The sequence below is a fragment of the Ips typographus genome, linkage group LG10 (assembly GCF_016097725.1).
Source record: "Ips typographus isolate SLU linkage group LG10, UJ_Ityp_2.0, whole genome shotgun sequence".
Lineage (NCBI taxonomy): Eukaryota > Metazoa > Arthropoda > Insecta > Coleoptera > Curculionidae > Ips > Ips typographus.
The window spans coordinates 1,393,438-1,405,395 of NC_138431.1; the positions used below are offsets into that span (position 1 = coordinate 1,393,438).

General features: G+C 36.8%; 3 long non-coding RNA genes across 4 annotated transcripts; 2 read left to right on the forward strand and 1 right to left on the reverse strand.

The window, feature by feature from the left end:
- Positions 1-7,888: 7,888 nt before the first annotated feature.
- On the reverse strand, positions 7,889-8,219 carry LOC145735041 (uncharacterized). Its single transcript, XR_014179577.1, has 2 exons — positions 8,028-8,219; positions 7,889-7,968 (listed from the first exon to the last, which is right to left on the reverse strand). It is a non-coding gene; the product is annotated as an uncharacterized LOC145735041 (long non-coding RNA).
- A 49-nt stretch (positions 8,220-8,268) lies between these two features.
- LOC145734907 (uncharacterized) lies at positions 8,269-9,215 on the forward strand. Its single transcript, XR_014179548.1, has 3 exons — positions 8,269-8,629; positions 8,761-9,053; positions 9,113-9,215. It is a non-coding gene; the product is annotated as an uncharacterized LOC145734907 (long non-coding RNA).
- A 1,661-nt stretch (positions 9,216-10,876) lies between these two features.
- On the forward strand, positions 10,877-11,685 carry LOC145734880 (uncharacterized). 2 transcript variants are annotated; one of them, XR_014179540.1, is made up of 3 exons: positions 10,877-11,115; positions 11,284-11,367; positions 11,431-11,685. It is a non-coding gene; the product is annotated as an uncharacterized LOC145734880 (long non-coding RNA). The 2 variants fall into 2 exon arrangements; XR_014179541.1 differs by having other exon boundaries at positions 10,879-11,119.
- Positions 11,686-11,958: the final 273 nt, after the last annotated feature.

Consider the following 11,958-nt stretch of genomic DNA (forward strand, 5'->3'; position numbering starts at 1 on the left):
CTGAACCATAAATCTGTTACAAAAAGAAGGGTTTCAGCGCGATCAGATAGCTATATTACTTTATTACGAGTCATTAGACAATTATTGTCGATAACAAAGATTAATGTTTTGCCCCTAATTTTATTGTTTTGTTAAACAAGTTGGCAACGCCGCCATTTTATGCAAAGATGAAAACTGATTCGGATGTAGAATTTTACAAAGAATCCAAATATGCAAAAATATACAGGGTGTTTTATTAAAAAAAAAAACAAAAAACATTTTTGGTCCTCACTTACGCAACACCCTGTATAGTCGAAAGTATTTTTATGTTGTAGACCAAATGATTCTGATCAACTTTTACATAATGATTTTTTTAGAAAACTCAAAACCAACAACAATATGGGACTTTGTCACACTATTGCTCCACCCTGTATATACAATAGGTAAAAATTTGGCGTAGAAAGTAAAACAAGGTTATCAAAATGAGAATATTAACTTTATATCAAGAAAGTTAAGAACAAAAGAAGTATTTTTATAAATGAATTGTTCAAAGTGACCTCCGTATGAAGCCAAACAGTATCCCAAACAATCATAAAATGCCTTTTTGACGTTCAAAAGATGTCGGGTCGTGATGCAGTCAAAATATGTCACTCTACCTGCTACCTGCCCTGCCAGTATCAAAAACAACAAAGAACAACAATGCATACAGGGAGTATGAAACGACAATCTTTTCGAAAAAAAAATGATTTTTTGCCAGTTTTTAATTACTTTTTATTCCAAATTGGTAAACTTACTTAAAACTTCAGGGTACTAAAAACACACCCGTCAAGTTTTAGACCTGCAGTTTCAAAATAAGATGGTCTAACAGGGGCTTAAAAATTTAACATGTAAAATCCTATGTTGTGCATTAAAAAACGCACTGTATACTTTTTGATAAATCAGGCATAATGTTAAAATTTTCTCAGTTGATTTACATTAGGATTTGTAAATGAAGGTGCCTGTTTGTGTTTATTTTTACTTGGAGACAATGAAATTAACTTTTTTACTAAACAATCTAACTTCCTTTGGTCGGCAAAGCTAAGTTCAAGTGCATTTTTAATGTCTTGCCATGTATTTAATTAATTAATTCTTGAGTCAATTAATCTCAATGCTCGACCTCTTAATTTCCCAATAATGGCTATAACAATAAAATTATTAAGAATTTCATCTTCCGGTCTATAGAAAGCGTTAATTAAACTTGTACAATTATGAATGAAAATTAAGAATTTATGTGGATTGCCATCGAAATTAGGGATAGTATCAACATAAAGTTTTAATAGCTGGTTGTTAACTTGGGCTACTGGAGCTACTGATACTGTGGGTTCCATTTTATTAAGATTATTTTTTAAAGTTTTCACCTCTGTTCTTAGACTTCGAAAGTTTGGAAGATTAAACTTCTTAATTATTTCGTCAAGTTCTTGTTCAGAGACATTTATCTTGCAAATTAGACTGAATAATTTACCCATTGCAATACATCGAGTTAATATATAAAAAATATTTTAAAATTAACTATATACACGTTAAACAAAAACAATAGAAATAAAAAGGTATGAGCAAAATTAAAATGTTTATATTGTCACTTACAAAATTAGTAGAATTTTCATTCCTGAAGAACTTAATTTCTGATGCTAATAGGAGTGAAGCGATGTGTGTCTTCAAATTTCTGGTCTTTCTACGTCTAAGGGTTGCCAATAGAAACAAAGCGATGTGTGTCTTCGAATCCCTGAACTTCTTCTTCTTGATTGGTTTCTTCGAGACGTTTAGCGGTGTAGCACTTTTTCCGAATTTACCGAATTAGCCGTTGAAACGGAACTATTCGCTATTTTTTTCGAAACGTTTCAGCAAATTCTACCAACTGCGCCAATTTTATTTTTTGACCTACTAAAAGCTTTTTTAAAAAACGACAATCAATTATGAAGAGCGGACTTTACACATAAATATAAATTCTAACCCTACGAACTCAACGCTCGAATATCGATCGGTCCGATTCCTTGGTACGATACCTCGTTCCGCTTACCAAATAAAAATATCAATTTTATTGAACCTTATGCCTCACAATGCATACCATACATTTAAGTATAACAAAAACAAAACAAGTAATACTTACTAGATGAACTATTAAACTCTAACACACGCCTTAACCTTTTTAACACCTTGTGAGTCTTCTTCCTATCATGTTTTTTATGTTTCCCCATTTTGTACCCACTCACTAAAAACGCGTCACGAAAAACGTTTTAACACAGTTGTACGACAAACAACAGTGGAGATTTAGGTGCTGAGACTAAGGGTGGGTAATGGTGGGGAGAATATTTTTGGTTTCTTTTAACGTCGTACTAAGTTCGTGCAGCAGACAGCTACTACAGGGTGTTTTTGTAATATAAGACGAGACTGCGAAATATAATTGTTATGGTTGTAGTTGGCTGTGGTTCTCACGTTCCAGCTTGAACGTAGGGCCGTTGATAAGTTCGTATATGGTTCTAAATCAAACCGGCGGATTGACAGCTGTCATATAATAATTGTTTGCAACGTTATCTAAGACATACGCTTTTTGTAACAATTGCCATCCATAGGCGACCTGACCATAACAATTTTTGAACACCCGTTACTTGAGAAAAAAGAAGGTGGCCAGGGGGACAACGAGGATACTGAAAGCGAACTGCCACAGTTTATCAGCCCCCCAACTTTCAACCCCTGTACAGATTCAGCACCAGTATTCATAGACACCTACGAACTAACAGTGGTAGCCAACAACTGGAACGATGCCCTAAAAATACTGTACTTTCACTCCTTGCAGGGGGTTGCAAACATATGGTACAGGGAATATAAAGAAACCAACTACTCTCAAAAGTGTGGGAAAGGAAACAAGGGCCTGTGGAATCAACAAAAAACTACTTTTACGACTTAGTGCGGTGTTATACGATCCGTTTTTGCGGCATCCCATTTTGCCGTATGCCGCAAAAACGGATCACGCCTCCATATATACGTTCCTGCTAAACAGGATTGCGGGAGCTTGGTGCAGACCACTTCATTTGATGTTGTGAGTTCGAGAACATCAAAACAATGTCTCTTTCAAAATTAAAAATTGTTTTATCACTTGAAGCTGCTGATTTATTGCGAGAGCCGAAGTGCCGTACAACTTGGGTTCACCCTTTTAATTCAGAACGGGAAAGAAATAAAAGGTTTGAGAAGTTTTATAGTAAAATTCGAAAGTACGATGATAAATTCTTTGGCTACTATCGGATGTCTTTTGAAGAACTGCTTGAAATTTTGAGACCCTGTATCACGAAACAAAACACAGTAATGAGGATGGCAATAAGTGCAGAACAACGTCTAAGTATAACACTTAGGTAAGTACAGAAAATTGAATTATAGATTATTCGGTATAATATTTTATTATTCTTATATCATGCATATACAATACGAGATTTTATAGTGCAAAGTCATAAGTCAGTTGAGAAGAGGCTGATGATGTTTCAGTAGATTGTTGGGAATCATTTGGAGACCTGGTATTCTGATAGTTTATAGGCATCAGATTATGAAATGATTGTGTACGTGGTGTTTGTACAAACATACTAGGTCCTGGGTAAGAGTTGTGAAAATTATTGGGGATGGAGGTGCTGGGCTTTTCTTGGTGGTTTTTTAAATCCTTCTGTCGTTGAATGTCACGAAAGAACTGAAGCGTCATAAATTTGAAATCTAGTTTTTCGCCATCGCTCAATTTTTTATAATCACCAAGGAGAGATAGTAAAAATAGTTTGTCCACGTCTTCTTCTTTTGTATCACTTTCATGTAATTTCTTGAGCAGCTGGCTCTGGAATTCGGTAAGATTTGAACTGTTCTGTCTCTTCCTTTTCTGACGATTTGGCAAGTTTGCTTTTCGAATGATGGAAGATGGATGATTATCACTTATATTTGCAGAGTTTCCGTCTCCGTTATCATTTACACAACGTTCTTCCATTTCACTCGTATCGTCTTGGTTCTCATCACTATCTTCCATATTTCCAGTAGTCGTTCTTTTTTCAAGAGTGTTTAGGAGAAATACTGGGGAATCTGCATATCGGCAGACTCGACCCCCAGGCATCAGTCGCGCTACGAAAAAACCTGCCCCTATCGAGAAAGAACCCCGCCACCACCCAGAAGGACGTACGATACAAGGCGCACGCCACCGCCAGAAAGGCGCTACGTCTCCACAAGAACTAGAGACAATAGACCCTCATGTTATAACTGCGGGAAACTAGGGCACTTTGCTGCAGTCTGCAGAAGCAGGCAGCAGTACCCAAACGCCAGGGGGTGGCAAAACTAAGCTCTGTCACCCTCTCCACTCACAGCAGGAGGCCAAAAAATAGCTAGTCAAGGAGAGACATGGGCCTCTCTTGAACTTAAGAGCAACAAAGTACGAGAATTGAAAGTTAAAGCAACAATATTGACAGGCCCACCCCAACCTTTGATATTAGGTATGAAATTTTAGAGGGATGTTTAATAATGAAAACGCTCAGCTTGGCACAAAACATGATTATACCACTAAGACAGAATATGAAAAGCACCCACCATCTTAAATTAGAGCCAAGCCAAGAGAGCAGCATACGAAGCTGGAAAGAAGTTTTCCGAGAAATACCCGGATTAATTTTCAGCTTACCGAGCAATATTGCATGGGCCTTTGCGTCCTCCAAAACGCCAAACAAAGACAGAGGAGTCGGAAAAGCTAATAGAAATTACCTAGCCGAAAAAGAAACAGGCAAAATAAGCTTAGGCAGTACGACCAGCTTTCAAAAAGGAAACAGGCACGTCTTACATATGGCAATAATAGAAAATAATGGCGAATGCATGCCCACTAAGACACTCAAAATTTAGGGCAATTAAATTAAAAAAATTAACGATTCGGAACGGTATCTCCGGCATAGCCATCCCGAGATCGACTTCCGCAAATAACAAAACCGACTGGACAGAAATAAAAAATGCACTGTTCGAAGAATTCAACGGCACAAACTTAACGTTATGGGTCTCTAAAGATAGAAACCCGCGGCCAAAACCTCATAAACCGAGCAAAGTCAGCTCATGGGACGCCCTGCCGTACTTTGTAAAAGACAAAGAAAACGTGGCTAAAAAAATAAGAATGTCTGAAGACTGTGTCCTTAATCCAGGGGAAAAGAAAACAGTAAAAGTTGAACCACAGCCCCCAGGAAACGACAAAAAAGTCATGGTGCCAAACAAAGGGTGGTTGGTCCGCAACAATCTCTGGTGAAGCATAGATCTGTACGGAGGAAAAATCACGGTGAATCTGACAAACATAGGACCCACAAATAGAGTAATTTTTAAAGGCACGACAGTAGCATGGTTAGAACCTATTTATGAAGGCATAAGCCACCTCTATACAACATACAAGACTGAAGAACACATAGTGACACTAGACGACCATAAATTAAATCACAACACAGAAAAAGAATTCAAAAAGACGCTGGAAAATTTTCTAACCGAATATAACGACATTTTTTGTCATCAGCTAAATACATGGGAAAAACACAACTCATAGAGCACAAAATAGAAGTCACTGAAGATAAACCAGTCAAATGCCGCCCTTGCGGAGTGTCTCAAACTGAGCGAGAAATCATTGACACACAAATACAAGAAATGCTAGAGTGTGGCGTAATAAGACCGTGTGCCATTCGCCCTGGGCAAGCCCAGTTGTCCTGGTGAAGAAAAAAAATGGCTCCACCAGATTCTGCGTAGACTACAAGAGAACAATAAACCCAGTGACTAAAAAATCTTGCGACCCAATACTGCAGATCGACGACATTCTTACATATCTGGGAAATGCCAAGTACTTTACCACCTTGAATATGTTTTCAGGGTATTGGCAAATACCAATTGAAGAGTCATCAAAACAAGACACGGCATTTACGGCACAAGGACACGGGTCATACGAATTCAATGTGCTGAGTTTTGGACTGTGCAACGCAGCGGCAATATTCCAACAATTGGCGGATAAGATATTCAAAGACATGAAGAGATATCCTAATCTACTTAGATGACATTATAATCTACTCAGAAAACCTAGCTGACCACATCACAAAATTAAGGAAAGTATTTCAAAACATGAGAGAAGCCCATTTAACCCTCAAGCCAAGCAAGTGCGAGTATTTACAGCAGAAGATAAGAATCCTAGGATTCTGGGCAAGCAGTGAAGGAAAAGCCCCGAAGAAGATAAATCATCTGGAATTAAGCAATTTTCCACCCCTAAGAAAACAAAAGAATTACAAAGCTTTTTGGGATTATGTAATTTTTATAGAAAGTTTATTACAAATTATGCATAAGTGCTTCTGCTAGGGTAAGGAGCAAGAAGAAGTGAAGATTGATCTTTGTTGATGTGTTTTTCAATGATAAAAACTATGATTTATTTAGCTACTAAAAAAACTGCTTTATTTGGGTTAATTTGCAAACTTGTAAAATCGTTTTATTGTGTTACGACTTTGCTACGTCTCTTGAACTTAATCCTTAAAAAATTGCTAACAACGCCAACTCGAGGAAACGGAAGGTAACACTCGCGATGTTTACCCTGTTCCCCGTGTTGACACAGTTATTTTAAAGTTTCTGCTACATCCGACATACCAGCGACCCTCGAAAACTGTAGCTTTTCGAGAAACACAAAAGGAATCTTTGAACACACGCATTTACAAATTGTCATTGTCCATTGGCAATAAACAAAGTATTTGCACTGCACGTTAAGTCACGCCACTCGGTGTTTTCAACGACATTATGCGGGAAAGCACATCATTGCCGGGATGAATTTCAATAATTCTTCCTAGATGCCAAAAGAGAGGAGGTAAATTGTCGTCGACCATCAGTACTAAGGATCCAATCTTTGGCTTGTCCACAGCTTCTTGATGCCACTTGGAACGCTGTTGTAGGTTGAGCAAGTAGTCCCTTGACCATCGCTGCCAAAATACTTGAAATATTTGTTGAAGCGTCTGATAATGCGTTAAACGATTTGATGGAACATCAGTTAAGTCGTTATCGGGAATGGACAACAGAGGTGTCCCAATCAGAAAATGACCGGGAGTGAGGCAGAAAAGGTCAGAAGGATCCTCAGACAGAGGAGCTGAATTTATTGCTGCCTCTACCTGAGCAAATAAAGTCGATAACCCTTTAAAGTTTGTATGTGATTTTCCAATAATACGCTGTATATTGTATTTTGCTCGCTTTACTGCGGCCTCCCATAAACCTCCGTGATGGGGCGCTCGTGGTGGGATAAAATTCCAAGTTATACCATTCTTTAAAAGAAAATCGGCTATGCTAGATGATATGACAAATTCAGGAATATTATTTATGACTGTTGGAGCTAACAATGTTTTTAATTCATTGTTAGCTCCGGTAAAGTTTGTCCCGTTATCGCTGTAGATGGATTTACAAAGACCGCGACAAGATACAAATCAAATACAATACTGATTTACACGGTCTGTAGGCAAGTCGGCCATTTTTTGAATCATCCGCTTTGGATTTGCTCGAAAGCACACTATACATTGCCTTAAAACCTACGGATTGTCCGGCGACCTTGAAGTATCTAATATTTTTCTCTTAAAGAAAAAAGAATTGATAAAACTCCGGCATGCAAATTTTTGTGATGTTTATTTAAAATTACGAGTTTTGTTAAAGGATGTTGTGGTAATAAGATAATTTGATGCTTAGCGTTAAATGAAAGGTGAGATTTGTTCAAGCGTCCACCCACTCGTAACAAACCATCTGGTCCTATAATAGGGTTTAAAGAAAGAAGTTTCGATTTTTTGCTGATAGCAGAATTATTCTCAATATCGAAAAGTAGTAGTCCATATGCACACAGTGGAGTAGTGAGTGTAAGTGAAATCAAAACTCAGAGTCGATCTCCACAAATATTTATTAAAAGGTTGTTAATTGCCTAACATGTTTCGGGTGTATTCAGACACCCATCTTCAGAGGCTGTAAGTTATACAGTGTGTTAATTAAAAACTTATAAAACTAAGGATATGGAAGCCTACCTTAACTAGATCACTAGTCTGCTGACTGTCATTCTAAAAGGGGGGACAGCTGAACCCAAATGTACCAAGGTGGTTTTTTATTCTGCACGGGGGAAAAAACCTTGATCAAAAACCCAGTTCTGGTACAGAGGTGACAGGTTGCTCCGTTTTTTATTCTCGAAGGGGAAAAAAACTTAATCAAAACCCAGTGTTGGTGTCAAAAAGGGAAGGGGAAGGGATTTGTTTACACTGTATTGTTTTGATGAGTGGACCGATCACACATGTATTGTCTGCTGTCAGCTGTCTGTCATGTCCGGCTCTGGGGGTTTTGACCTTTTCAGTTCTCTGGGGGATTTGGTTTTTTGGGTTTTTTCGAATTTGGCAATATGTTGCTGCCCCCTAGACTTCCGCTTCCTGCAACCTGCCCTTGGTGTGGGTTGGAAGCCATTTTGGCCACTCCATGTCCTGCTGCACCCAAGCCATGTTGCCCTGCACGGTCACACCTCCACAGTGACAAAGGGAAAGTCACCCCCATTTTAATCTGTTAAATGTTGAACTTGTGAGTGTCCACCGCGGTTTTTTGTTGTGTGACGTCCCTTTCGTGTCCATTTGGTCTCCTTCAGGTAAGATATACAGTTTAGCCCCTTTTGACTTGCCTTTCATTTTATCTTTTGACTTTAATTTATCTGCCGCCCCCCCCATTACATATACACCCCTTCAGGACATCCTATTTCTACTCATGCTTTTATTACAGATAGACATGCAGTTTTTACATCATTCAACTTCGGGTTTTGATTAAGTTTTTTCCCCCTTAAAGAATAAAAAACCGAGCTAGTAACTTCCCTTTTTGACACCAACACTGGGTTTTGATTAAGTTTTTTTCCCCTTCGAGAATAAAAAACGGAGCAACCTGTCACCTCTGTACCATAACTGGGTTTTTGATCAAGGTTTTTTCCCCCGTGCAGAATAAAAAACCACCTTGGTACATTTGGGTTCAGCTGTCCCCCCTTTTAGAATGACAGTCAGCAGACTAGTGATCTAGTTAAGGTAGGCTTCCATATCCTTAGTTTTATAAGTTTTTAATTAACACACTGTATAACTTACAGCCTCTGAAGATGGGTGTCTGAGTACACCCGAAACATGTTAGGCAATTAACAACCTTTTAATAAATATTTGTGGAGATCGACTCTGAGTTTTGATTTCACTTATTCTCAATAAGTCTTAATTCACGTGGAAACATTTCACGTTGTGCTAATTTTAACAAAGAATTCATAGAATTTTGAATTTCAACGACACTCAATGGACCATGCGTCGTGGTACGCTCTTTATTTTTACAATTATGATAAAATCGATAGGAATAGGCTGTTACCCATAACAAACGAAATAAACTGGAAAAACGTTTGAAAATCTCGGTTGTCTCGGAAGTTTTTATCGTTAGGAAAATAATCAGAATTGTTATGACTTATCCACTTCGCACCGGACTACCATAACTCCGAAGTTTTCAATAAATTCACAGTAGTACCGCGTGATATCAAATCCGCGGGATTGTCACTTGTAGGTGCATGTTTCCAATCGGACATATTGCTCAAGTTTTGAATGTCAGAAACTCGATTTGCTACGAATATTTTCAGATTGCTAGGTGACAAAGAAATCCAACCCAGTACAATCGTACTGTATTTAATCAGTAGCCTAATTGTAGGTGGCTACTAATAATCGAGGGGTGCAAAACTACTATTTTTATAGTAATTTATTTATTTATTTATTTATTTGATTACAAACCCCACAGAAATACATCCAATTATAGGGTAGGTTGGTTAAAGACAATTATTAATGTACATAGCAAATATACAAAGTAACAAGCAATAAGTTTACAGCATTTCTTGAATCATCTTTCTAAATCGATTCAAATCTACACTAAAAATATCACATTGGTCCCTAACTTGATTATATAACTTACACATACTTATAATGGGAGAATTAAAATAAAAATTAGTTCGTGCATTATCAACATACATGCTTGTTGGATTCCTGATTCGATAATTTGGCACATGAAAACTTATTAAAGCTAACAAATTAGGGTCTTCAATATTATTATTAATCAGTTTGTGTAAAAACACCAAATATGCTACAGATCTTCGACTTTCTAAGGTGTGCAAATTATATCTCTTCAGGATGTCTACTTTAGGTATATGAAGTTGATATATACCGGTTTCCTTGTATTTTATATATCTTAGCATTTTATTTTGGACTTTCTCTAAGCTATACTTATGGATATTATAATGAGGACTCCAAATAACCGAGCAATATTCTAGGATTGATCTTATATATGACACATATAGTGTCCTTATGCATGTCATATTATTAAAGTCCTTGCAGTTTCGAACTATAAATCCATACATATTATAGGCTTTATTAACAATATTACCTATATGTGTCTTAAAATTAAGTTGAGAGTTAAAAGTGACTCCTAGATCCACCATTTCAGTAACACGAGGCAACACTGCTCCATTAATTGTATAGCTAAAATAGGATAGACTTTTTTTTCGTGTATAGCTAAGGACATAACATTTATTGACATTAAGTTCCAAACCGTTTTCAAACGACCAACTATGAACTTTGTTCATATCCTCTTGAAGTGATTGACAGTCTTCCATGTTTTTTATTCTAAGGTACAATTTTAAGTCATCAGCAAATAGTAACGTTTTGGACTTATTAACGGGAGATGGGCTCAAAAGGGCGACCGGCCAACACAGCGACCGGTCAGAACAGCGACATGAGAGATCGGGATGAGCGTAAGGGCGACTTCGGCATTCTTCGGTTTTACTGGTGGAGGGGGAAATGGCAAATGATCATCATCGGTTTTCGTTCCCATTCTAACCTCACATTATTATTAATTAAAATATTGTTTTGTTTGGTTGGAAATACCTTGTCTTTGAGTATTTTAATATTGCAATAACAGATACTGCAATATATACCTATTTTCTGGCCTCAAACTATCTGTGGTGTTCGTCTACGTGTTGGTGTAATTATTTTTCAGGTTGTGGACGAGAAAAAGCGCAGACTATTTTAAAGTTTTGGAGATGCTTGTTTATGACTTCAACAATTACAAGTAGGTAGGTATACTATTTGAAATTCGTTTTAGCTGGTATGGGCTTTTAATGGCTTAATTTAGGAAGCCGTCAAGTAGTGATGTGTATTATTTTGTTGTTGAATAATAATATTAAATCATTTGAAAATAAATAGGTATTACCTTAAATTGAACTGATTATGTTTACAGGATAAAGGATTACTCCAAAGGCTCTGAAGATTTGGTCTTTTGCAACAATAAGAATAAACCAGAGCAACCATTAATGTTAGGATGGTAAGTTTTACTAGAATTTATTGTGATTACATACTTATTTATTTTTGTATTGTTTACAAACAGGGCACTACTGAAATCCAATGTGGAATGTTTTGGAAGAGGGTACCAATTTTTAAGGCAACATTTTAAACAATGAAGTGTAATAACCAGTGTTTGAACTGTATTATTTAGATAATACAGCTAGATATCTATACTATAGCTGTTACTCCTTATGGTTTTATTATGTTATTTGTAATTTACATACACCATTACATTTAGACAAATCTTTAAAAGTGTAGAAGCAGCTTGAAATCAATATGTGTTTGTATATTATTATTATTTGGACGGGTGTCATCATTTCTCTCCGATATAATTTGTCCCAATATTTCCAAATCCCCAATTCCTTATTAAATTATTTCTGATATATTTCAGTCTAAAATGATTAGGCCCAAAAAGCTAGACATCCAATTTAAAAACAATCTGTTTTTTGTTGTGTAAATGTGTACAAAGACTAACCTAACCTAAAACATCTTATTTTGTCAACATAACCTAATTCTTCGTTTTTCTGCCTTAGTAAAAATGATGGTGATGAGCAAATCACACCTTAGAACT